The following is a 26,692-nucleotide window of genomic DNA, read 5'->3' as shown; positions in this document are numbered from 1 at the left end:
ACAGCATAGTTGATCTCAGAATAGACCAGTGTAAGGGTAATTTCTTTCATGCAGAATACTGTTCATGGTCAATCAATCAATCAATACTGATATGGTGACTGTCATCGCACTGCATTATCCTTGTTATACATTTCTTTGATTTCATTTATTATACTCCCATCCTGGGACAGTTCAACTCCTGAGTACCGTACCTGAAATTATTCACTTATGCAGTTTTATATTCCCTACCTGACATTCAATCTTCCCAGGTCACTTTCCAGATACATACCATTAGTACTGAATTGCTGATTTCATATTTATAAAACTGTCAATATTTATATACCATATGTATTATCTATGACACATTTGGACACAATTCTACTCTAAGTAAGAAGGGAAGTTTTTAACATTCAAGGACCGAACATTACTGCCTACTGGCCATGGGTATGTATTGCAAGGCGCAAGTATACTTGCATGACCGCAGATTGGTAAAGTCTTTGAGGATGAGCCAGAGTTACTACTAAAGCCTGTAGTTTATATACATTAGCAGCTGGAATTGATAAGATTTCTGTGGATATACTTAAGACAATGAGTTGGGATAGAGTACCACATCTGAAGTACTTATTTGATTATTATTTGGTCAAAGGAGCTATACAAAATGAATGGAGAGTTGCTATAATAGCCCCTGTGTATAAAGGAAAGGGTGATAGACATAAAGCTGAAAATTACAGGCCAGTCAGTTTAACATGCATTGTATGTAAACTTTGGGAAGGCATTCTTTCTGATTATATTAGACATGTTTGTGAAATTAATAACTGGTTCGATAGAAGGCAGTTCGGTTTTAGGAAAGGTTATTCCACTGAAGCTCAACTTGTAGGATTCCAGCAAGATATAGCAGATATCATGGATTCTGGAGGTCAAATGGACTGTATCGCGATTGACCTGTCCAAAGCATTTGATAGGGTGGATCATGGGAGACTACTGGCAAAAATGAGTGCAATTGGACTAGACAAAAGGGTGATGGAATGGGTTGCTATATTTCTAGAAAATAGATCTCAGAGAATTAGAGTAGGTGAAGCTTTATCTGACCCTGTAATAATTAAGAGGGGAATTCCTCAAGGCAGTATTATCGGACCTTTATATTTTCTTATATGTATAAATGATACGAGTAATGGAGTGGAATCGGAGGTAAGGCTTTTTGTGGATGATGTTATTCTGTATAGAGTAATAAAATGTTACAAGTTTGTGAGCAACTGCAATGTGACTTCGATAATGTTGTGAGTTGGGCAGCAGGCACTGATATGTTGATAAACGGGGTTAAAAGTCAGGTTGCACGTTTCACAAGTAGGAAAAGTCCTCTCGGTTTTAATTACTGCATTGATGGGGTGAAAGTTCCTTTTGGGGATCATTGTAACTATCTAGGTGTTCATTGGGGTAATCACATAAATATGATTGTAAATAAAGGGTACAGATCTCTGCATATGGTTATGAGGGTGTTTAAGGGTTGTAGTAAGGATATAAAGGCGAGGGCATGTAAGTCTCTGGAAAGACCCTAACTAGAGTATGTTTCCAGTATATGGGACCCTCAGCAGGATAACCTGATTCAAGAACTGGAAAAAATCCAAAGAAAAGCAGCTCGATTTGTTCTTGGTGATTTCCGACAAAAGAGTAGCGTTAGAAAAATGTTACTAAATTTGGGCTGGGAAGACTTGGGAGAAAGAAGATGAGCTGCTCGGCTAAGTGGTATGTCCTGAGCTGTCCGTGGAGAGATGGCGTGGAATAACATTAATAGACGAATAAGTTTGAGTGGCGTCTTTAAAAGTAGGAAAGCTCATAATATGAAGATAAAGTTGGAATTCAAGAGGAAAATTTGGGGCAAATATTCATTTATAGGAAGGGGAGTTAGGGACTGGAATAACTTACCAAGGGAGGTGTTCAATAAATTTCCAGTTTTTTTGAAATCATTTAAGAAAAGGCCAGGAAAACAACAGATAGGGAATTTGCCACCTGGGTGACTGTCCTAAATGCAGATCAGTATTGATTGATTGATTGATTCAAAAAAATAATTCTGTATTGCCTTAAATTAGTTCATATTTACTATGGCATACATAAGACTGGTAATTTAATAAATTGTCAATCTTCACAAGCTATTCTTCTCAAAAATATGTGGCTTGTTTATATTTTCATATAGATGGAAGAAATGTTGCAGCATGCACGAGTGCTGATGGCTGGAATTGAAATGGACATCACAAATATATATGGTCGTATATTACGACCTGTTATGTCAGAAGAAGACATCCTTGAAGTTAGCAGAGCCATAGTACGCATCAGGGAGAAGTTGCAGCAATTGGAGTTTACATGTTTGATGTACAAATTTCGAAGTAAGTACCGGTATGAAAGATTTTTCTGACCAGTTTGCTCAAATAATTACATTGTCATTTTTCCTTGATATTAAATTTGTAATAAGGAACATTGTCTCTCATGATTATGAAGTCAGACCTTGTGCCTGCCAACCTTCTGCCTGTGGGTCTCTACTTGAATATCCAGCCAAAAAGTGGAATTTTAACTAGAGTTGGTTTGAGAACTGAGTGTTAATATTGTTTGTAGGCTACATTCCTCTGCAATTTATTCACACAAAACATGTTCTTCCACAGCAGCAGTAGTATGTATACAAAATGTGAAATTCATAAATTATAATTTCCTAATTTTTAAATTTGTTTTACTATCAAACCAACACAGACGGGTCTTATGATGATGATGATGATGATGATGATGATGATGATGATGATGATGATGATGATGGGATCGGAAAGTACTAGAACTGGGAAGGATGCAACTGTGGCCATAATTAAGTTTCATCTCTAGCATTTGCCTAATGAGGAAATGATAAAACATGGAGAACCACCAACAGCGTTTGAATCCAATACCTCCCAAGTTGAAGCTCACAGCTACATGACCAAAACTGTGTAGCCAACTCCCTTGGTATATTTCCTGTTCAACTGATCCCAACACATTTACTAGGAATAACATTTAACACTGTTGTCCATGATGGTGTCTCATTTCACTGCATTTACTTGCACCATGAACTGAGGTGACTACTACCAAAAACTATTTAAAAGCAAAAAGAGATCTGTTTATACAATACATTTTAGAAACATGATTTATTTTTCTTCATCAGTTCCAGACAGATTCCTCCCTTTTATGAGCATGTGAACCAACTCTTAAATATGTTTATAATATTCTAGTCCTAGTTTTTTACCATGATAGTAAAAGAATGGACCTAGAACCTTAACCTTTCAAACTTCTGCAAATTGGTTCATCTTTGTATTTGATAATGTCAAGGTAATGTACTATATCTATTAATCAAGATAATTTAACAAGTGATTATAAAATACAGTGATAAATGACAGGTATGTATCATCTATTAATTTCCTTAATGCTATGTATTAGGTCTATAATTAGCAATAATATTATTTAGGCCAACAACCACTAAGCAATGTGAGCAGGTTCAAATATTTGGGAATCACTCTACAGGCACAGGGAATAACATTTTTTGGACATGTTAGAGAGAGAGAGGCTCTATCTCTGATTGCAACAAATGATATCAAACACATCAGGAAGAGTTCACACCGAACAGTGAAGAAATTATTTAAATTTAAGGTCATATCCGTAGCTACATATGGGTTACAGTTAATCTGGGAATGCCTCACTAAAGCAAACTTGAAGAACATCGAAAATATTAAAGCCACGTATATGAAGCGAGTCCTCAGCATTTCCAAATTTTCCCCATCCAGACTGAGCTATGAGTTGTGCAGCGAAATGATGCTTTTGGAAGATCTTTGCCTAAAGTTTGGACTGCCATCCATGCCAGCTTGTGAAGAAGTAGTCTCCAAACATAAGAGGAAAAATAAAGACATCTGGATTGACTTCTACAGCACAGATGCGAAGTTGATAGATGACAGGAAAGAAGTGAACTACGAGCTGAGGCACCTAGTGACAAGGTTTTAATTCACGGCTTTCACTTCAAAGTCTGTTGCACTGATGATTCCATGAACCATGTGAAGACTGTAGTTGCTCCTTTGTGTGGTAAGTCATGCGATCAATACCACCTGCAATTTTGTGAGAACCGGCGTATGTCGCTTAAGAAATTCTGCTCGGAAGAGAGTTAATACCATGCAGACTGACAATTATCCAAATGAAATTGTCGCTCATAACATCTACTTGTATACAGTATGTAAGTTTCTCTATGGCCATTGGCTGCAATAAATGTATTATTATAATTAACGTTTTTAAACAAAGTAAACTGAGGCCTGCAAGAAATGTCAGAAGTTTTATCTTTATATCATCCTTTCAAAATTTTCAAACCATTTATCATCAAATAAATGGCTCCAGAAGTTTTCTGACCTTGATATTGCCTGAGTAGAAGTTATCTGTAATCATGCTAATGGCCTAGTTTTAAGATTCAAAGTTACAAGCACAGTAAATCATTCTGAAAAAGAAGCTGTTTCATAATATGATCTCCCCTGAAGTGTTTATTAGTTTACATCATATTTTAAATTGGATTATGAAATTAAAGTTAATTAAGTATGAGTAAAATCATACTTTTGAATATCTAAATCCATTCACTTTAAGGCTATGAATGCTGTTTGCTCTCGGTTATGCTTGAATGAAACTTTAGCTCTAAACTAAGTGAAACATATGCAATGGTGGTTGACTTTTATGGTGCATATAATATCTGATGATATTCAGGAAAGGTGAGACAACAAGGAAGAGATAGGACATGTTAAGGTGTCCTTACAATGTTTTAAATGGGAAGAGCAGAGAGCAAATTGAAATTTTTCATTTAGAAAATGACAGGATGCATAGTATTTTCTGTGAGGCATATAAATGGAGGAATGATATGGATATATTTGTCAACTGCAGTAATTAGTAGGATTAGTAATTAGTATGAGAACTATCTCTGTGTATTCAATCATGTCAGAGAGCAGTGTATGGGACCCTCACCAGGATTACCTGATTCAAGAACTGGAAAAAATCCAAAGAAAAGCAGCTCGATTTGTTCTGGGTGATTTCCGACAAAAGAGTAGCGTTACAAAAATGTTGTAATGTTTGGGTTGGGAAGAATTGAGAGAAAGAAGAAGAGCTGCTCGACTAAGTGGTATGTTCCGAGCTGCCAGCGGAGAGATGGCGTGGAATGACATTAGTAGACGAATAAGTTTGAATGGCGTTTATAAAAGTAGGAAAGATCACAATATGAAGATAAAGTTGGAATTCAAGAGGACAAACTGGGGCAAATATTCATTTATAGGAAGGGGAGTTAGGGATTGGAATAACTTACCTAAGGAGATGTTCAATAAATTTCCAATTTCTTTGAAATCATTTAGGAAAAGGCTAGGAAAGCAACAGATAGGGAATCTGCCACCCGGGCGGCTGCCCTAAATGCAGATCAGGATTGATTGATTGATTGATTGATTGATTGATTGATTGATTGATTGATTGATTGATTGATTGATTGATTGATTGATTGATTGATTGATTGATTGAAGAGGTAGAAAAATTAAAGCTTTGAGTGATGTTTCTGTCACATTCAAAAGCAAGGACAGGAGAGCACAGAGTGATCTGGATATGCATGTCTGGTTTTACTATGGTTGAGCATGTGCTCTTCAGCCATGTGCAGGGTGAGGTCAGTAGTGGGAAGGTGAAATATACAACAGTAATGCAAACATGCAAATTATGAAATTATGAAAGAAGTCGTTGAAACTGTCCGCCTTCAATCTCCACACTGACGGCACATCATACAGCAATTTTTACATCATAGAGGGACACTTTGTGTACGAGGTTAGGTTTAGCAGCACTCCAGTAAAAATTGCTTTGTGTACACTCATAACTAAGGAGGGGTAACCTGGCCTTAACCAAGAAGAATATCACTTAACTACTGATATTAGGTTCCTTGGGCCACTCAGCCACAAATTTTCTACCCTTCACTTCTGTCATTGGCCTTGAAATTCTCTTTCTCTAGCTTCCTAGCTTCCAGTATTCTCTGCAGTCTCATTGTGATCAAAGCTGCTAGCATTTTCTGGAGGCAATTTTTACAACTGCACAGTCTGTGAAGTAACTAAGCGTGATTCTTCATATTCCCCATTTGTGATGTACAGACATTTGCATCGACATGTCGTATATGTGATAATCCTGGACCATCAAAAATGAGACTGACGGACCCATGTTTTGTAAACAATGAGTCTCTTATGTTACAATATGTCTTGGAAGAGGAGTTTGATTTATGAAGTGGAAGTAAGTGTCAGAATTTTTTTTATTTTACATGTGATTAATATTCTAAGTAGGTTTTAATATGCACCATTATGTGAATACAACATTTAGGATTCAGTTATGTAAATATTTGTTACAAATGGCAAATACTCAGACATTTTCAAATGTACCGTACTTGTTTCATACCATGAAAATAGTTTACATTTTTAATTATTTTGGTGCTTCAATATTGCTACAATCAGCTTATGTTTTACATATTTTAATTCAGTAATGCATGTTTTAAAATATACATTGCTAATATATTGAAACTAATACTGTGGCATTTTCTAACCCACATTTCCAGTAGCAGTCCGTCAGGCTCCACATCTATAACTACACACAAAATGTCAATATCATTAAGAGGTAAATGTGGGTCTATTTGTGCATTGCATACATTTTCCAGACTCCCCTCACAAAATATGCACCTATGTACAATGCCACCTGGTTGAAGAGCATGTGAAACAGTTATATTATATGGGTTTAAGTATAATAATTTTGTATAATAATTGAACACACCCATATGAAATTCCCACTTGTTGTGCAAGATCCTTAAGGTGAATTTTCCAAACAATTAGCAATGTCATCTATTTTTTCTCCAGCAAGAGCGCTATGCTGTTTTTATATTTTTAAACTAGATACTTCCAGTCTCCAGAAATTTGTTTTAAAGACTATGGAATGTCTATACCCAGGAGTCATTCTTGAAACAATCATTGAACTCCACGAGCAGGATTAATACATGTGAATCATATATGATGACATTCTTGCTTTTGAAAATGCATGAGCTGTATGATTTGTTAAGAAGGAAGCCATACTTATGGTTTTGTCTCAGTTAAATGCAATTTAAAATACACTAACACACTAAAACACACTATAACATACCTGTAAGAAAACCACATTATTGGACAAAGAATAAAAATACACACTTACTGTGGTATCAGATAAGTGTACAAGTTCAGTCAGTGGGGATGCACATGCACAGAAAACAAAGTTCAGGGTCAGGTAATAAAACATGTTATAACATAACTTGCCATCCCCTTCCCATGCTGGGTGAATGAGCAGGGCGTTCACTCATAAGTAAAATGCTACATATGCCGGAGTAAAGCGTAGCTGATTGATTTATATTTATGGATGGTTTCACTGTAAGAATTCAAGATACAACTGCAGGATATGAGAATATAATGGAAAAGTGTGGAGAATACATTGTTGCTTAAGAAACAAAACCTTACATCTCATGATGCTCTTCCTATCCATTATTATCCTTGAGAATGGTCATGCCTCCAGCCACATATGGACATGTAGTTCATCAGAACAATTTTAACTGTGTTCATTTTCCTATGCTATTGTGTGCAGTAACTTTCTATACTACCATATACTGTAGTAATGTATAAGGGGCAGTCGAATGAAAAAAGAACACCTGCCATAACACACATTCTAGTAGGAAAGGGGCAACACTGTTGTTATGTACCGATACTGCCATCACTGTAGTATGAGAATTACATAGTGACCGCTCATATATGCATGCAGTTTTGGTTTATGTCTTTGTTGGTGAACGGGCTGCTCGAGTGTGTTCATCTAGCTGTAGAAATGGAGACAAGCAACAAAGAGCAGAAAAGTGAGGTTTATTTTCTGGTGGTGCAGCACTATGAGGACACTTTGCACAAACTGTGACATGCCTAAAGTCAAACCACCCTGGAATACTGTTGGATAGAGTCATCCTGTTGCATGATAATATTCGCCCCCACACTTCCAATCTGCTGAGGGCTATGCTTCAGCAATTTGGTTGGGAAACACTTAATCATCCTCTGTACAACCTGGAACTTTCACCTTGTGATTTTCACATTTTTGGCAATCTGAAGAAAGACATATCTGGACATCGGTTTCATTCAGACGAGGAAGTGCAAGAGAGGGTGCAGTTGTGGATCCCCTTCCTCCAAAACTGGAATTGATCATCTCCTCTCCCAGTGGGATGAATGTATTAATGCTTTTTGATAATTACTTTTCAATTAAAGCCATACCATGGTCACATTCTAGAGGGTGTTTGGTTTTCATCTAACTGCCCCTTATTATTTAAATGAATTATTTATGCAATTCTACAATAAAAAGTATTTAATCTTATCTACAGTCAACTAACTATTACTACACCAAGGATAGAGAATGTTAAGTCTGTCTGTAGGTAGATGAGGGTAGAAAATTACCAGAGTGATCAAATTATACAGGCATACACACATAGGCATCTTGAAAATGTAAAAGGAATGAGTAACAAAAATTGTGCCAAACAGGAATACATGAAGATAGAGAATTGCACTTAGATGGTGGAAGCAGACCAAATCAAATCACTGTATGGTCCACAAAGAAATCATGGATACATTCTGGCAATGACATGGAAAGTTTCAACCAATAAATAGGAAAGTATTTTGATCTATTCTCAAATGTCTCACGTCAATATTAATGTGTATTTAGCCCTGTCTTACTGTTGGATGCCCTTCAGGATACCAACCCTACATTTAGGGATGTACTCTCTATTGTATGTTTCTGTGGTGGTTTGTGGTTAAAAATGTTGTGTATCAATAAAGATGTGTATTATGCAGGACATAATCCCCTGGGTAGCAAAATTAACTATGCACTGTGAAAAACCACCATGCTGCCAGGAAATTAAACCTTTCTATATTGAAATAAATTACACTAGGGAAGGAAGGGGAAAGGAAAAAGAATAGTGTCCTTGGCAAATCAGATGATTTCATTGTGAGGTGCATTGTATATACAGTAGATAAGACCACTGTGTTTTCAGATGCAAGTTACTGTCCTAGTACACATTTGTGGCATGAAATAGGTTTTTGTGATGGAAACAGGGACACACAACATTTATAATAATCAAAGCATTGCTGGATTATTTGTTATCGGTAAATTTCAATAACAGAATATGTGTACCGGTACATTCAATATCATCTATACCACAAAATGATAAGATCAAGACCTTTCCTCTCAGGAATATTGTTTCAACTTTCAGTTTCCCCTTGGTTATAGGCACAGCTTGAGTTAACTTGTGCAGTTTGTGTGTGCATGAAGGTTATATGGCAGTGTTAAATGGATTGAAGTCACAATTGTTCTACTTCAAGCAGGGTCTGATTACAGGTTTCCGAAAGAGATGAATTGCACTTCAGCAAAATTGTACAACATATTGTATGATATAAACTTCATCATGATCCATATGGACAAACATTAGAAATTAAACACAAGATCCACCCATTCAATACCATTTAATATGATGTCAAAACACTTATACAATCAATCAATACTGATCTGCATTTAGGGCAGTTGCCCAGGTGGCAGATTCCCTATCTGTTGTTTTCTTAGCCTTTTCCTAAATGATTTCAAAGAAATTGGAAATTTATTGAATATCTCCCTTGGTAAGTTATTCCAATCCCTAACTCCCCTTCCTATAAATGAATATTTGCCCCAGTTTGTCCTCTTGAATTCCAACTTTATCTTCATATTGTGATCTTTCCTACTTTTATAAAAGCCACTCAAACTTATTCGTCTACTAATGTCATTCCACGCCATCTCAATCAATCAATCAATCAATCAATACTGATCTGCATTTAGGGCAGTCGCCCAGGTGGCAGATTCCCTATCTGTTGTTTTCCTAGCCTTGAAAAAGGAAATTTATTAAATGTCTCCCTTGGTAAGTTATTCCAATCCCTAACTCCCCTTCCTATAAATGAATATTTGCCCCAGTTTGTCCTCTTGAATTCCAACTTTATCTTCATATTGTGATCTTTCCTACTTTTATAAACGCCATTCAAACTTATTCGTCTACTAATGTCATTCCACGTCATCTCTCCGCTGACAGCTCGGAACATACCACAATACCAATATAAATGGTCCGTTATTGGACATTATAAATTTTCCAGCTAACTCATTCCTGGTTGCCAGCGTTTCGCCCTTGTGTGCTAGGCTGGGCTCATCAGTTGGTACCAAGCACACCTACCAAGACGCTGGCTAATGCATATCATGGAGGCCACTGCTTAGGCTAATTGCAGCCACCGGCAGTGCCAATGCACTATGAGAGACATTGTCTCATTATCAAAAATTGATGCCTGCTTGGCCATCAGATGTTATAGATGTTCATTCCCATAGGGAATCTGAAATATTTGTTCCGAATGAGTAAATTTATAATACCAATATAAATGGTCCGTTATTGGACATTATAAACTTTCCAGCTAACTCATTCCTGGTTGCCAGCGTTTTGCCCTTGTGTGCTAGGCTGGGCTCATCAGTTGGTACCTAGCACACCTACCAAGACGCTGGCTAGTGCATATGGCTAATTGCAGCCACCGGCAGTGCCAATGCACTATGAGAGACTTTGTCTCATTATCAAAAATTGATGCCTGCTTGGCCATCAGATGATATAGATGTTGATTCCCATAGGGAATCTGAAATATTTGTTCCGAATGAGTAAATTTTTGATCAATTTTTGATAATGAGACAAGGTCTCTAATAGTGCATTGGCACTGCCGGTGGCTGCAATTAGCCTATGCAGTGGCCTCCATGATATGCACTAGCAAGTGTCTTGGTAGGTGTGCTAGGTACCAACTGATGAGCCCAGCCTAGCACACAAGGGCAAAATGCTGGCAACCAGGAATGAGTTAGCTGGAAAATTTATAATGTCCAATAACGGACCATTTATATTGGTATCATAAATTTACTCATTCGGAACAAATATTTCAGATTCCCTATGGGAATCAACATCTATATCATCTGCTGGCCAAGCAGGCATCAATTTTTGATAATGAGACAAAGTCTCTCATAGTACATTGGCACTGCCGGTGGCTGCAATTAGCCTATGCAGTGGCCTCCATGATATGCACTAGCCAGCGTCTTGGTAGGTGTGCTAGGTACCAACTGATGAGCCCAGCCTAGCACACAAGGGCGAAACGCTGGCAACCAGGAATGAGTTAGCTGGAAAATTTATAATGTCCAATAACGGACCATTTATATTGGTATTATAAATTTACTCATTCGGAACAAATATTTCAGATTCCCTATGGGAATCAACATCTATATCAACATACCACTTAGTCGAGCAGCTCTTCCTCTTTCTCTCAATTCTTCCCAACCCAAACATTGCAACATTTTTGTAACGCTACTCTTTTGTCGGAAATCACCCAGAACAAATCGAGCTGCTTTTCTTTGGATTTTTTCCAGTTCTTGAATCAGGTAATCCTGGTGAGGGTCCCATACACTGGAACCGTACTCTAGTTGGGGTCTTACCAGAGACTTATATGCCCTCTCCTTTACATCCTTACTACAACCCCTAAACACCCTCATAACCATGTGCAGAGATCTGTACCCTTTATTTATAATCCCATTTATGTGATTACCCCAATGAAGATCTTTCTTTATATTAACACCTAGATACTTACAATGATCCCCAAAAGGAACTTTCACCCCATCAACGCAGTAATTAAATCTGAGAGGACTTTTCCTATTTGTGAAACTCACAACCTGACTTTTAACCACGTTTATCAACATACCATTGCCTGCTGTCCATCTCACAACATTTTCGAGGTCACGTTGCAGTTACTCACAATCTTGTAACTTATTTATCACTCTATAGAGAATAACATCATCTGCAAAAAGCATTACCTCCAATTCCACTCCTTTACTCATACCATTTATATATATAAGAAAACATAAAGGTCCGATAATACTGCCTTGAGGAATTCCCCTCTTAATTATTACAGGGTCAGATAAAGCTTCACCTACTCTAATTCTCTGAGATCTATTTTCTAGAAATATAGTAATGCATTCAGTCACTCTTTTTTCTAGTCCAATTGCACTCATTTTTGCCACTAGTCTCCCATGATCCACCCTATCAAATGCTTTAGACAGGTCAATCGCGATACAGTCCAGTTGACCTCCAGAATCCAAGATATCTGCTATATCTTGCTGGAATCCTACAAGTTGAGCTTCAGTGGAATAACCTTTCCTAAAACCGAATTGCCTTCTATCGAACCAGTTATTAATTTCACAAACATGTCTAATATAATCAGAAAGAATGCCTTCCCAAAGCTTACATACAATGGATGTCAAACTTACTGGCCTGTAATTTTCAGCTTTATGTCTATCACCCTTTCCTTTATACACAGGGGCTACTATAGCAACTCTCCATTCATCTGGTATAGCTCCTCCAACCAAACAATAATCAAATAAGTACTTCAGATATGGTACTATATCCCAACCCATTGTCTTTAGTATATCCCCAGAAATCTGATCAATTCCAGCCGCTTTTCTAGTTTTCAACTTTTGTATCTTATTGTAAATTTCATTGTTATCATATGTAAATTTTATTACTTTTTTGGCCTTAGTCTCCTCCTCTATCTCGATATTATCCGTGTAACCAACAATCTTTGCATACTGCTGACTGAATACTTCTGCCTTTTGAAGATCCTCACATACACACTCCCCTTGATCATTAATTATTCCTGAAATGTCCTTCTTGGAACCTGTTTCTGCCTTAAAATACCTATACATACACTTCCATTTTTCACTAAAATTTGTATGACTGCCAATTATGCTTGCCATCATGTTATCCTTAGCTGCCTTCTTTGCTAGATTCAATTTTCTAGTAAGTTCCTTCAATTTCTCCTTACTTCCACAGCCATATCTAACTCTATTTCTTTCCAGTCTGCATCTCCTTCTTAGTCTCTTTATTTCTCTATTATAATAAGGTGGGTCTTTACCATTCCTTACCACCCTTAATGGTACAAACCTGTTTTCGCATTCCTCAACAATTTCTTTAAACCCATCCCAGAGTCTGTTTACATTTTTATTTACCATTTTCCACTGATCATAGTTACTTTTTAGAAACTGCCTCATGCCTGCTTTATCGGCCATATGGTACTGCCTAAACATCCTACTTGTAAGAGCTTCCTTTCTATCACATTTATTTTTAACTACCACAAAAACAGCTTCATGATCACTAATACCATCTATTACTTCAGTTTCCCTATAGAGCTCATCTGGTTTTATCAGCACGACATCCAGGATATTTTTCTCTCTGGTTGGTTCCATCACTTTCTGAATCAGCTGTCCTTCCCATATTAACTTATTTGCCATTTGTTGGTCATACTTCCTGTCGTTCGCGTTTCCTTCCCAATTGACATCTGGCAAATTCAGATCTCTCGCTACAATCACATTTCTTTCCATGTCGTTTCCCACATAGCTGACTATCCTATCAAATAATTCCGAATCCGCGTCAGTGCTACCCTTTCCCGATCTGTACACTCCAAATATATCAAGTTGCCTATTATCTTTAGAAATGAGCCTTACACCTAGAATTTCATGTGTCTCATCTTTAACTTTTTCGTAGCTTACAAATTCTTCTTTCACCAGAATGAACACTCCCCCTCCCACCCTTCCTATCCTATCTCTACGATACACACTCCAGTGCCGTGAGAAAATTTCTGCATCCATTATATCATTTCTCAGCCATGATTCAACTCCTATCTCTCCACTGACAGCTCGGAACATACCATTTAGTTGAGCAGCTCTTCTTCTTTCTCTCAGTTCTTCCCAACCCAAACTTTGCAACATTTTTGTAATGCTACTCTTTTGTCAGAAATCACCCAGAACAAATCGAGCTGCTTTTCTTTGGATTTTTTCCAGTTCTTGAATCAGGTAATCCTGGTGAGGTCCCATACACTGGAACCATACTGTAGTTGGGGTCTTACCAGAGTCTTATATGCCCTCTCCTTTACATCCTTACTACAACCCCTAAACACCCTCATAACCATGTGCATAGATTTGTAACCTATATTTACAATCCCATTTATGTGATTTATGGGAATGGTTACAATCCCGTTATAGGTCATCTTCAGCCATGAACTAAAATGACAATATATAGTGCAAATACAACCAAATTAACACATTGAAACATTATGTACAAATTACAAATTATTTTACAAAAGAGGTAAAAAATCTCTGTCTATGATACTACAGTCAGTGAATTTCAAGTCCACTAGTCAAATTTGTCATGTGTGATATTGCCATTGGTATTAATCTAAAATGAACAGTCCTAATAAGTAACCTCTATATATGTACAATTAAAACTTTAAATTGGACCTGAGTGGTTAAACATAAAATATTAGAATTGGAGCTGAGCTGTTACGCTGGTGTTGAAAATCAAAATAACCATCTTACATGCTTTTTTGGTAAAAGTCTGCCCTTGCTGAGTAACATGTATCAGTGAGAGCTGTTTCAAATGTAATACAGCTGTGTTTAAACAAATACCTACACACACTGAGTGGATAGCATGTTTGAATTATTCGATAGAAGGGACCTTGCAAAACCAAAAAGAATTGTGTAAAAATCGTTATTGATGACCTGTTTGTCAATAAGGTTCATGCAGAGCAAATAGATCTGAAAAGAGAATAAAACTAGAATAAACACACGTGATAGAAAGGAACAAGCAACTGAACTAAGTTGTATGAGACTTACCCCTTTACGATGTCAAACTAAGCACGTATACCCAGGAACAAACAACAACTGATGAAGTGGAGGGAGAGACGTGTATCGGAAGGGATAAAATGTAGGGGACGTAGTTAGAGGGTAGGGGAGGCATAGTTACAGTTTAAGTCAGGGCAGATGGATGAATGGAATGGGAAGCCACCAAGAGAGTGATGAATGACGGGTCTTGGAGTGGGGAATTTGATTTTTGTTCCAACGGTATTTATTATAAATTGTAATGATTGTATTATGTAGAATGTTAGATTTTCTGAGATATGTTTAAGGTTAAATTTTAGGTTTGTATATTGTTCCAGATGGATGAAACAGTTATCCATAATGTTGAGTGAAGCACCCTTATTGGTACTTCAAGTATTTCCAAATCTTGTTCAATGGATGTAAATTCAGGATTTAAATCCTGGATATACTGAAAAGGACTTATTACATTTTCTAGCATTGACATGTTCAAAATAGCATGTCAAAAAACTTCTACTAGTTTGACCAATGTATGAGGCTTCAGTTTTATTACATTTCAGTTTATACACTCCTGCTTTTGAAAACTTATTCTGTTTGTTGACTGAATGTGTGTGATAGAAAATGACAGCGTTATTATTATTATTAGTTTTGTAGGCTATTTCTTGATCATACTTTTTAAAAATAAAGTAAAACTACAGGTAGTAATTTTGCTGCTTTTTCTGTAGATAGGGTAGATGAAGGATGATGTTTCACTTTATATATTATTTTTCCAATAAAATGACTATCATTTCCACTCTTATGAATGGTTTGTAATTCCTCCATCAGATGTCTTTTAGATAGCGGAATGGTGAAAGCTCTCTGGACCATGCTAAAATAGGCCACCCTTCTATGGGCCCGAAGGTGCAACAAATCCATTGAGATGGTATTATCAATTTGGGTAGGTTTTCTATATATGCAGTAACTAAAGAATTCAGAATGCCTGGTAATGGGTAAATCAAGAAAATTAAGGGAATGTTGGGCTTCCAATTCCAGAGTGAACTTGATATGAGGGTTAAGGTCACTCAAATTCAACAGAGTGGAAGGCGCATCCCTGATATTGTTATCCAAAATTATCAAGGTGTCATCTGGCCCAGAAAACTATGTTGCTAAAGGATGGATCTTTAAAGATCTTAGGATGTTCGAAATTGTCCATATAAATCTCCACCAAAATTATTGAGGTGGAAACTCCATTGCTAATCCATTCTGCTGATAAATGGTGTTATTAAAACAGAAGTAATTATTTTGCAAACCAAATTTCAAAATAGTAATAAAAACTTATATTTAATGCTCACTGAGTTTACTATATTTTATTAAGTTATTGACAATTTTACAAATTTTGTTAACTGGAATGCTGGGAAACATATTAGTTACATCAAAAATGTGGATCAAATAATGTGATTGAATTTTAATGCTCTTAATTTCATTAACCAATTCTGTGGTACTTTCATGGAATTTTTTCAAGAAAGCAATACGGTAATTTCTATTTTAAAATCTCTGGATGAATTCGGGTACCTTATACAAAGGACTCAGTCTAAACTTAATGATGGGTCTCATTGGTATGCCAGGTTTGTGAATTTTGGGCAATGCCTTTGCTTTTGGCAGGCCTGGATTCATATTTCTGAGTTTGGAACATTCCCAATCATCTAAAAAAACAAAGTGTTTTTACTGCATTAAATGAACTCTTAAAAAATAGCAAGTGAAATAGGCATATAACTTTTGATATGACCTTGGGAAAGAGGGGCAGATATTTTCTAAGAAACAGCAAGAGGGAAAGTCTGTGATGATAAGGGGTGGATCTGGCCATTGAGGAAAAACATGTATTTCTTTTCAGATACTATTTAAACACCAACATTTACCAGTTGTAGAGAAGATAAGAATGAAGTATTGGGTATTCCAACTAGACAGTGCATTAGTCTGTGCTAAGTCCCCAAAAATGTGGTTTCAGCTCAAAAGTATTGATATAATGGACTGTTTAGCCATTTCTCCAGACCTTAACACTATGGAAACTTATGAGGAATCCTTTGCAGTACAGTATACGAAGGAGGGAGGGCATATGATAAAGACAATGAACTGAAGATTTCTATAATTTCTTTGTGTGAAAAATGTGGCTCATTTGTGAGACATTAAGATGAAATTTGGCATGGAATAACTTTTGTTTTCAGATATATACTGTGTGGCCTAAAGTCACGGTAAGGGGTGTTCCATTAGGAAATGTGCCATGTACGACCCCTGAGCTTTATGACTAGCTACGGCTTAACTGAGCAGTCTGTCACAGACATCAATGCCATGAAGATAGCAACACTTGGCGAGTTAACCTACTATGAATGCAGGATGATCATTAGTGCAATGCACATGGCTCATAGCATTGCGGAGATTACACGTGAATTAGGTTTCTGATGTCAACAGTGTCAAGGTTTGGATCATCAATATCACAGAGAGAATGTTACCACCCACGTAAACTGCCGCATGGAAAGACCACAGGTGTTTAAGGAATGGACATCATGTCGCCTCCGCAGAACCATACTGGGTGCTCTATGATCTTTTGTCAGTCAGATCACTGCCCAGTTGAATGTTGGGAGTAAGGAATCCATTTTTACCAGTACTGTAAGTAGGCAACTGCACCGCATAGGCTTCACCAGCCGTTGACTAACTGGTGTCCCTTTGCTGACACCTCCACACAGAGCTCAATGACATGCATGGGTCTGCGAACATTGGCAATGGACCATGGAACAGTGGCAGTGTGTGGTATGGTCCGATTGATCCCGGAACAGTGGCAGCATTTGGTATGGTTCGATGGATCCCAGTTCCAGTTGTATCGAGCTGATGGGCACTTGAGAGTGTGGCATATGCCCCATGAAGCTATGGATCCTGTGTGTCTGCAAGGTTGTGTCCAGGTGGGAGGTGGCTCAGTTCTGGTCTGGGTGGCATTCTCGTGGTTGCCATTAGGCCCCATTGTCTGGCTGCAGGGAGCGCTGATGGGTGCACATTATGTGGACATTCTTTCAGACCATCTGCATCCCTTTCTGGCCCTAGAGTACCCTGATGGAGATGCCATGTCTCAACAGGATACTGCACCATGTCACTGCTCTGTGATGACGCACAGGTGGATGTAGGACCACTCCAGTGAAGTTATGACCATGAATTGTCCCTCAAAATCCCCTGATCATAATCCAATTGAGCATTTATTGGATGCTGTCGATGCCGGTGTACACCCCATCAATACCGCACCAACTACACAAGACCAATTGTGGGTAGCAGTGCAAGATGCATGGGTCCAGATCCTTCCAGAATGATTCCAACACCTTGTAGAGTCGATGCCTCATCGTACTGCTGCTGCTTTGAGGGCTGGCAAAGGAGCAACTTGTTGTTAACATCACATTTAGTGTCTTCCCATTACTTTTGGCCACACAGTATATACTAAAACAGTTATTCTTCATTATTTAAATGTCCTGCTTTTGTTACAGGTAAATCAAGATAAATTGAATTTGTATTTTATTTTACTGATAACACTGTAATAAGGTGATCTTATCACTTTGCAATACACTTTACATGCTGGGGGAACTACTGGACCGATCATCTCCTTGTAAAAGGAAATCTGTTTCCCTAAAATTGCACAACCTGTGATGATGCATTTTGAGGATACAGCCAGCGTCTTGGTTGATGACCTGACAGACAGATAAGAATAATGACAGAGAGGATTCATCATGCTAATCGTGCATCACCTCATAATCCACAGATTTTTGAACTGAGCAGCAGTCACTTGGGTTGTCATAAGCTCGACAGGGCTGCAGCATCGGAACTTCAGAATAACTGTGCCAAATGAAGAAGAATGAGTGATGTATGGATTTTGTATATACTCATCAGATATCTGGAGGAAAAAGACTGGTTTCAGTCATTCAGTAGTGAAGTGTTTCATCGGTCACCTCTTGCAGATGATTGAACGTTGTACCACATGGTATTTCACCTGGTGCAAGCATTAATGGGATATGAGGAGTAGGCAATGCCAATATATGTGCAGTGCGGTGCTGCACAACTTGTAAGGTGGGCATGTACAGAAGTGGCTCAAGTACGTACATAATAATATTAATATCATGCAGATAATAACATTACCTCGTTGGTGTTCTTTCTTGATTTGTTTACCCAGCATTTATATGTCATTGACGCGTGTACTTAGTTCAGTTTACACACAACTGCAACCTACTAATGATATTACTGTGTTGAAGGAAGACTGTTTCGCATCAAATGTGACTAAAAACCTAGTATTTTTTTAGCTACATCAGACCATACTCTGTAGACTATACTCAGTAGCATAAATGTTTGTAGCACAAATATCTGGATTATTTAAACAAGAATGAGGAAATAAGTGTTCTGAGTGAAGTAGAACATCCCTCATGATTCAAAACTACAGTGTGTTGGAGAGGCGTGCATGCTTCAGTGATCCTAACAGTGATGCCAGTAGGATCTATGAACCCAGGCAAGGGCCGATGACCTTCGATGTTAGGCCCTTTAAAACAACAAGCAGCAACAACCCAGGCAGGGCCACACAAGCTGGTAACGTTGATGTTGAGAGACCAGGCTAAACAACAGAAATCACAATGTTGGGCAGCACCAGCATCAGAGTTACTGGCTGATAAGGGTAATGAACATCGGCAGAACTTAGGTCTGGTAATTACAAGTGAAACAGTAGTCCATTAGAATAGTTGGAACACTGCAAAGACCACTTTTTCAGTGTGTTCTTAAGATGGGCGGTTCCAGCATGAGACTAGATGGCTGGTTGTTGGCTAATAACCTGCACTGTTTGGAAAGGTTGTATTACAGAAAACATCACAACATGACAGATGGTCTGATTCCTTGTTGATGACCTTTTACATGAAGGAAACTACAAGTTCATTTTTTGTGATATGAAGACCCAGGGAATGCACAGGTGCACAGGTGGCTGAAATATGTGATAAAATGTTTATGTCGATATTCCTTTGCTAAATATGTGGACACTTAAATAAAGTCAGATATGCTTGAGCTTGAGCCTTATTGAATTTGGTGGTGTCTGCACACATTCAGTGGCTTAATATTTGGCCTCTTTCCATTCTGTATGTCGTTTCCTGCACTGTGCTACCATCTGGGATGAAAATAGCTAAATATTTAGACACAGAGTTCTTGTGTACCTAGCATATCACATGTTGTGTATATTCACAGTTTGTTGATATTTATCGAGTGTTTGTGTAGTGATTGCCATATTATATCATGATATTCATATTTTCATATAACATAGGTATAATTATTTTTAACCATTTTCAGTAATCCCTGTGGAGCTAATAGCTAATAGTGCACATATTTAGCCACCAGTCTATTGTCAGTACAAATGAACAGTTACTAAACATTAAGCCATCAAGTTCTGAACTTTGTTTCAAACGGTTTCATGAAAAAACAGGATTAAATCAAATGACATCCAACCAACAGTTACTTCTGCTACAATTAATGTTCTTCCAATAAAAATAACATATGATCACTCAGGGAAAATCCAGGCAGCCAAATATTTTGCCATTGACTTATAAAGGGTTAAGTTGACAGTTTAGAATTGTAAAGGAATTACTAAATCACTGTCTAGGAAAAGCATCTGAAAGATAGAACATGTTAGATATTAAGAGGGAAAGTTTCAAACTTCCCACGAATAACAGCAATAGCAGCAAAAGAAACTCTTCATTGAGGTCCCAAGCCACGACAGGAAAATGGTGGAAGAGCAAGTTGAGAGAGAAATTTCCTGCACAGACAAGACAACCTGAGACTAGGAGAGAATTGCTTCAGATTAAGAACAAAAATCTAAGAGGGATTCACAGTTACATCTTGAAGTAATCAGAAGAAAGACATACATACATGCATGCATACATACATACATACATACATACATACATCATTATAGACTGTTATGCCTTTCAGCAAGCCTCTGTGAATTTACTAAACATTGCCATAATCCTGTTTTTGTAACTAGTGGTGCGACCTCAGTTAGTTCTATACCTCCCATCTTTAAATCATTGGAAACTGAGTCTAGCCATCATCTTGGTTTCCCTCTACTTCTCTTACCCTCCATAACCAAGTCAATTATTCTCCTAGGTAACCTATCCCCCTCCATTTGACAAAGCAGCTTTATGGGTACAGCTTCATCCATCTAGTTCATTTCTAACGTACCGGTAGCCTTTATCCCTTCATTCTGAATACCCTCCTGCCATTGTTCCCACCTGTTTTACCAGCATTCTCGCCATTTTCATGTCTGTTACTTCTAACTTATTAATGAGATATCCTGAGTCCACCCAGCTTTCGCTCCCATAAAGCAAAGTTGGTCTGAATACAGACCAATGTAAAGATAGTTTCATCTGGGAGTTGACTTCCTTCTTATAGAAGACTGCTGATTGCAACTGCGAGCTAACACATTACTTTTACTGCACCCCGATTCAATCCCACTTACTATATAACCATCCTGGGAGAACACACATCCTAAACACATGAAATCGCCTACCTGTTCCAGCTTTGCATCACCAATCTGACATTCAGTTCCATTGAATTTCTTACCTACTGACATCAATTTAGTTTCCGAAAGGCTAATTTTCATACCATACTCATTGCAACCATTTTCGAGTTCCAAGATATTAGACTGCAGGCTTTCGGCACAATCTGGCATTAAGACCAAGTTGTCAGCATAGGCCTGACTGCATACTACATTTCCATCTAACTGAATCCCTCCCTGCCACTTCACACCTTTCATCAGATGATCCATATAAACTACAAACAATAAAGTTGAAAGATTACAGCCTTGTCTAATCCCTCTAAGTACTCTGAACTAAGAACTCATTCTATAATTAATACTCACTGCAGCCAATTGTCAATATGAATGCCTGTGATTGATGTTAATAATCTACTTTTAATCCAATAGTCCCCGAGTTTGGCGAACATCTTTTCCCTCAGTACCCTGTCATATGCATTCTCTAAATCTATGAAACATAAGCACAACTGTCTATTGCTCCCGTAGCATTTTTCAATTACCTGGTGCTTACTGAATATCTGAACCTGACAGCACCTCTGTGGTCTGAAACCACACCGGTTTTCATCCAACACTCTCTCAACCACTGATCGCAACCTCTCTTCCAAGATGGCAGTGAATATTTTGCCTTGTATACTAATTCAATGAGATACCTCAATTGTTGTTGCAATCCTTCCTGTTCCCTTGCTTATAGATAGGTGCAATTACTGCTTTGTTCAATCTGAAGGTATGTTAACAACATTCCATGCTAACCTTGTTACTCTATGAAGCCATTTCACTGCTGCCTTCCCACTAAACTTAAACATTTAAGGTCAAATTTCATCTATTCCTGCTGCTTTGTGGCAATGGAGTTTATTTACCATCCTTTCCACTTCCTCAAGCTTAATTTCATCAACATAATTTTCTCCTCCCGGTGAGCTCGGTTGTTCGTGACACAACCGGGAAGATTTCCTTTTATGCATATATACATACATTATCATTATAGACTGTTATGCCTTTCAGCGTTCAGTCTGCAAGCCTCTCAGAATTTACTAAACGTCGCCACAATCCTCGATTTGCAACTAGTGTTGTGGCCTCAAGTAGTTCTATACCTCTTATACTTAAATCGTTAGAAACCGAGTCTAACCATCGTCGTCTTGGTCTCCCTCTACTTCTCTTACCCTCCATAACAGAGTCCATTATTCTCCTAGGTAACCTATCCTCCATTCGTCTCACATGACCCCACCACCAAAGCCGGTTTATGCGTACAGCTTCATCCATCGAGTTCATTCCTAAATTAGCCTTTATCTCCTCATTCCCAGTACCCTCCTGCCATTGTTCCCACCTGTTTGTACCAGCAATCATTCTTGCTACTTTCATGTCTGTTACTTCTAACTTATGAATAAGATATCCTGAGTCCACCCAGCTTTTGCTCCCGTAAAGCAAAGTTGGTCTGAAAACAGACCGATGTAAAGATAGTTTCGTCTGGGAGCTGACTTCCTTCTTACAGAATACTGCTGATCGCAACTGCGAGCTCACTGCATTAGCTTTACTACACCTTGATTCAATCTCACTTACTATATTACCATCCTGGGAGAACACACAACCTAAATACTTGAAATTATCGACCTGTTCTAGCTTTGTATCACCAATCTGACATTCAATTCTGTTGAATTTCTTACCTACTGACATCAATTTAGTCTTCGAGAGGCTAATTTTCATACCATACTCATTGCACCTATTTTCAAGTTCCAAGATATTAGACTGCAGGCTTTCGGCACAGTCTGCCATTAAGACCAAGTCGTCAGCATAGGCCAAACTGCTTACTACATTTCCACCTAACTGAATCCCTCCCTGCCATTTTATACCTTTCAGCAGATGATCCATGTAAACTATGAACTGCAAAGGTGAAAGATTACAGCCTTGTCTAACTCCTGTAAGTACCCTGAACCAAGAACTCATTCGAGACCAGGATTCGAAACACGGCCACCTGAGTGACGATGTAACCAGGCTATCAAGGTACTTTTTAAATAAAATGTATAAATGTCACTTTTTTCAAAATTCAGCCTAGAGGTAATATAGCCTGATGATATTACAGGATCAGCAATACAGACCAAACCAAGCAATAGGCGCCAAGTACTGAAGGTGCTTAACACCACATCACTATACAGTGTACCGTACTCTCCTTCGGGCAGCCATATAGGCTCGTATTGTTGGCTGTGATCTATTGAACCAGTGACGAGTGTCATCCTGCGGTATAGTGTTCCCATTCTCTTCCACCTGTCGTCGCAGTTGTGAAAGGTTAGTAGTTTGTCTTACAGACTGGGTCAGACATCCCAATCATGCTAAATGGGAGAGAGGTCTGGGGAGCTTGCTGGCCAGGGCAGTTGTGGACCTGAAAAGACTAAGACTATGTGTATGAGCATTATCGTGCTGGAATAGTACATAACCTTCCTATTTCAGAATGGCAGCAGAATGGGTCTAACGATATCCAGGATGAAGCGGGAGCTGTTTAATGAATCCTCCTCAATCAACACAGGCGAACGGGAATTACAACTTATTGCACACTACACTATGATGCCAGGACTTTGGCCCGTACAGTATACCGGGAGTGAATACACTTTGGAAAGTGATGCACACCAGGTCGACGTCACCCATATAAACAGCCTTCACTTGCATGAAGGCAGAACTTGCTCACATCTCTGAACATAACAGAGTGCCATTTACTTCTTCTGCCAATCCTTCCCCAACATCACCGGAGACGAGCGTGTTGTTACAGAAGAGGAAACCGGACCAAACTGAAACATGTTCATAGTCCTGCTGCAAGTACACGGTTCCGAACGGTACGTGTATACAATCATGATGCCACATTGCTCAGATATCTGCTTTGGGCCTTTGGATGTATTTGCAATCTGCCAGAGATGTTCTAAAAGCACGCCGATCTTGATGTACGTATGTTCTACGCGGCCGTCCTGAACCTAGTTAACTGATCACCGTTGATAACATCACCGCACTACGCGCACCATGACAAAAGAGAGCAACAGTCCATTGAAAGGTCTATCTCGCCTTGCAAAATCTCAGCATAGGCCCCTCTCAAACGGCCGTAATTCCACAACAGATGAGCGTAACCAGTAGCGGCGATTGTGAATTTGAAGTGGAGGGGCAAATATTTCAGACAACAAAAACTACCTGGTTTGGAGAACATAGCGGGTGCGGAGGGGGGTATATATACATAAAAAACGAAATAAGCTACCAAATGGTAAGTTTTATATGTTCTCTGAGCGAATTTCGATAGAGAGATAAAGGTTGACAGTTTACCAACTTAAGTGCGGTAATAACAGTTTTTTTGAAATTTTGATTCAATGCTATACAATCAAACTTTCACCAAAGGAACAATATTACACATTATTACAATTAAATAGAAGTACGGCATTATTACACACTTGAAAATAATTTAGTATTTGACTACAAACTAACAGGCACTAAAGCCACTGCCAAACTCACGAATGCGCACAGCAAGCGGGTGAATCTAATTTCAGTGTCTATGACCTTGACAAAAAATATACCCCTGCTACCCTTATTCACACCACAAGCAAAGTCTCCACTACTTGCTGTGGCGCTGTACAAATCGGTTAACCGCGACGAACGACATTTTTTGCGTATTTCCGCTAATAATTTTGTTATTAGTTAAAGAAAATAATTAGCTGAACTTAGCTAACTTTATTGTAAGCTTAAACTGTAAACACACAGAGGAAGAATTAAGGAAAAGTAACAATCCTCTGCGAATGAAAGGACTACTCGTCCAGGAAGAACGGTGCACTTCCAAACTCGGCATTGCGCAGTCTGTAAGCAGTGGATTCGGTACCCGATGGAGGAAGGAGGTAAGTAGATTAAGGGCCGCACGAGAATTGTACTCATTGACGCTGAGGTTGGAGTATTGTATTATGCTAATGACAGTAGGAAGTTTCTTGTTTCTCGTTAAGTTCTTGCTAGTTTCTAAGGTAAATAATAATGAATAAATGAATAAATAATTGTTTTAGCAAATTGAAAATGAAGGCCTGTATCTTATCTCATCTTAAACATTGTGTTACACTGATCATGAGACTAATATCTAAAATATTTTTCTTTTTGAAATACACCGTAGGCTTCATAGGCGATGGCAGAATTACTTACTGGAGGTAGCAGTTCCGGGCATTCTGTGGCATCGGACAGCAAAGTTTCGGGCTAATGTTTAAACTTTGAAGTTAGAATAACGTGTTTCCAAGTCATTTTCACACCTAAAATAAATCTGTATTGCTTCAGTTAATCTCAAGTAATTTTTGTAATTTTAATAATATATTTACTTATTTGATAATATGAAACAAAATTGGCCTATAGAACAGTTTTACGAGGTAATAAGGCTGTTTTCCTTAGCATACTTTAAAGAAGGTTTTGATATCTTTGTTCCAATGTTAATGTTTTCTAGATGGGCCATACTTGGCAAATTTATCGGAAGTTCATTAACGTGTATGCATTGGATTTCTATCCTATTGAATAAATTACTTTCTCTGTTTCACAACCTGTTTCCTTTTTGTGGATTTTCGCACATCAATACACCTTCCTTATGAGCCAGGATTGCAACTTCATCCCCTTCCACCTCAACCCCCTTCTTGCTCCCCTCATGCACTATATGACGTCCTTAAAATTAATCTCTATTTTTTTTATTTTCCAGTTGGTAATGGAGGCTCTCCAAGTCCTGCAATTTAATGTGACCTACCGTACATCAAGTGCCACCTTACCACAATGCTTCAGACAAGAAGGACCCTCTGACGCAAATTGTCTACTTTGTTTTGAGGAAGTGTTTGGGAGTAAAGGCGAAGTACGTGCCGGTACTGAATGCCCAATTGTAGTAAATGTATTATAAAACTAGTAATCAGTTCAATGAAAACCTTTCTGAAAATTGTCTCTGTAAAGGTGGGTTGCTAATTTTCTCAGGTGACTAATTAGGCCTACAAATATTAATTTTTCATGTTACATTTCATACAATAGTCTTTCAAAATTATAAAATGATGATATTATATTGTGTTGGATTTCCTACTGTTGTTCCTATCTTGTGAGTTTCAAATTAAAGAAGTTGTTATTAATATTAAAGCGTGCTTGATTTCCCTTTATGAACAATTCCAGAATAATTGAATCGGTCATCTGTAAAACCACATGAGTCCAGATGTTTACAAAAATGAGTTATCGGTACTATGACAGTCTTTACTTCATATCATCTTAAAACTTGTTTTAATTTTTTGGACTCGTGTTGTTTTCACAAGTACCCAAAACAACACTATGTATCTAATACAATATAATGTATTATTATAAAGTTTTTAATCTACGCATCATTTCCAG

The sequence above is a fragment of the Anabrus simplex genome, chromosome 2, assembly GCF_040414725.1.
Source record: "Anabrus simplex isolate iqAnaSimp1 chromosome 2, ASM4041472v1, whole genome shotgun sequence".
Lineage (NCBI taxonomy): Eukaryota > Metazoa > Arthropoda > Insecta > Orthoptera > Tettigoniidae > Anabrus > Anabrus simplex.
The sequence above is the reverse complement of the archived record's forward strand: the minus strand, read 5'-3'. Positions refer to the sequence as shown.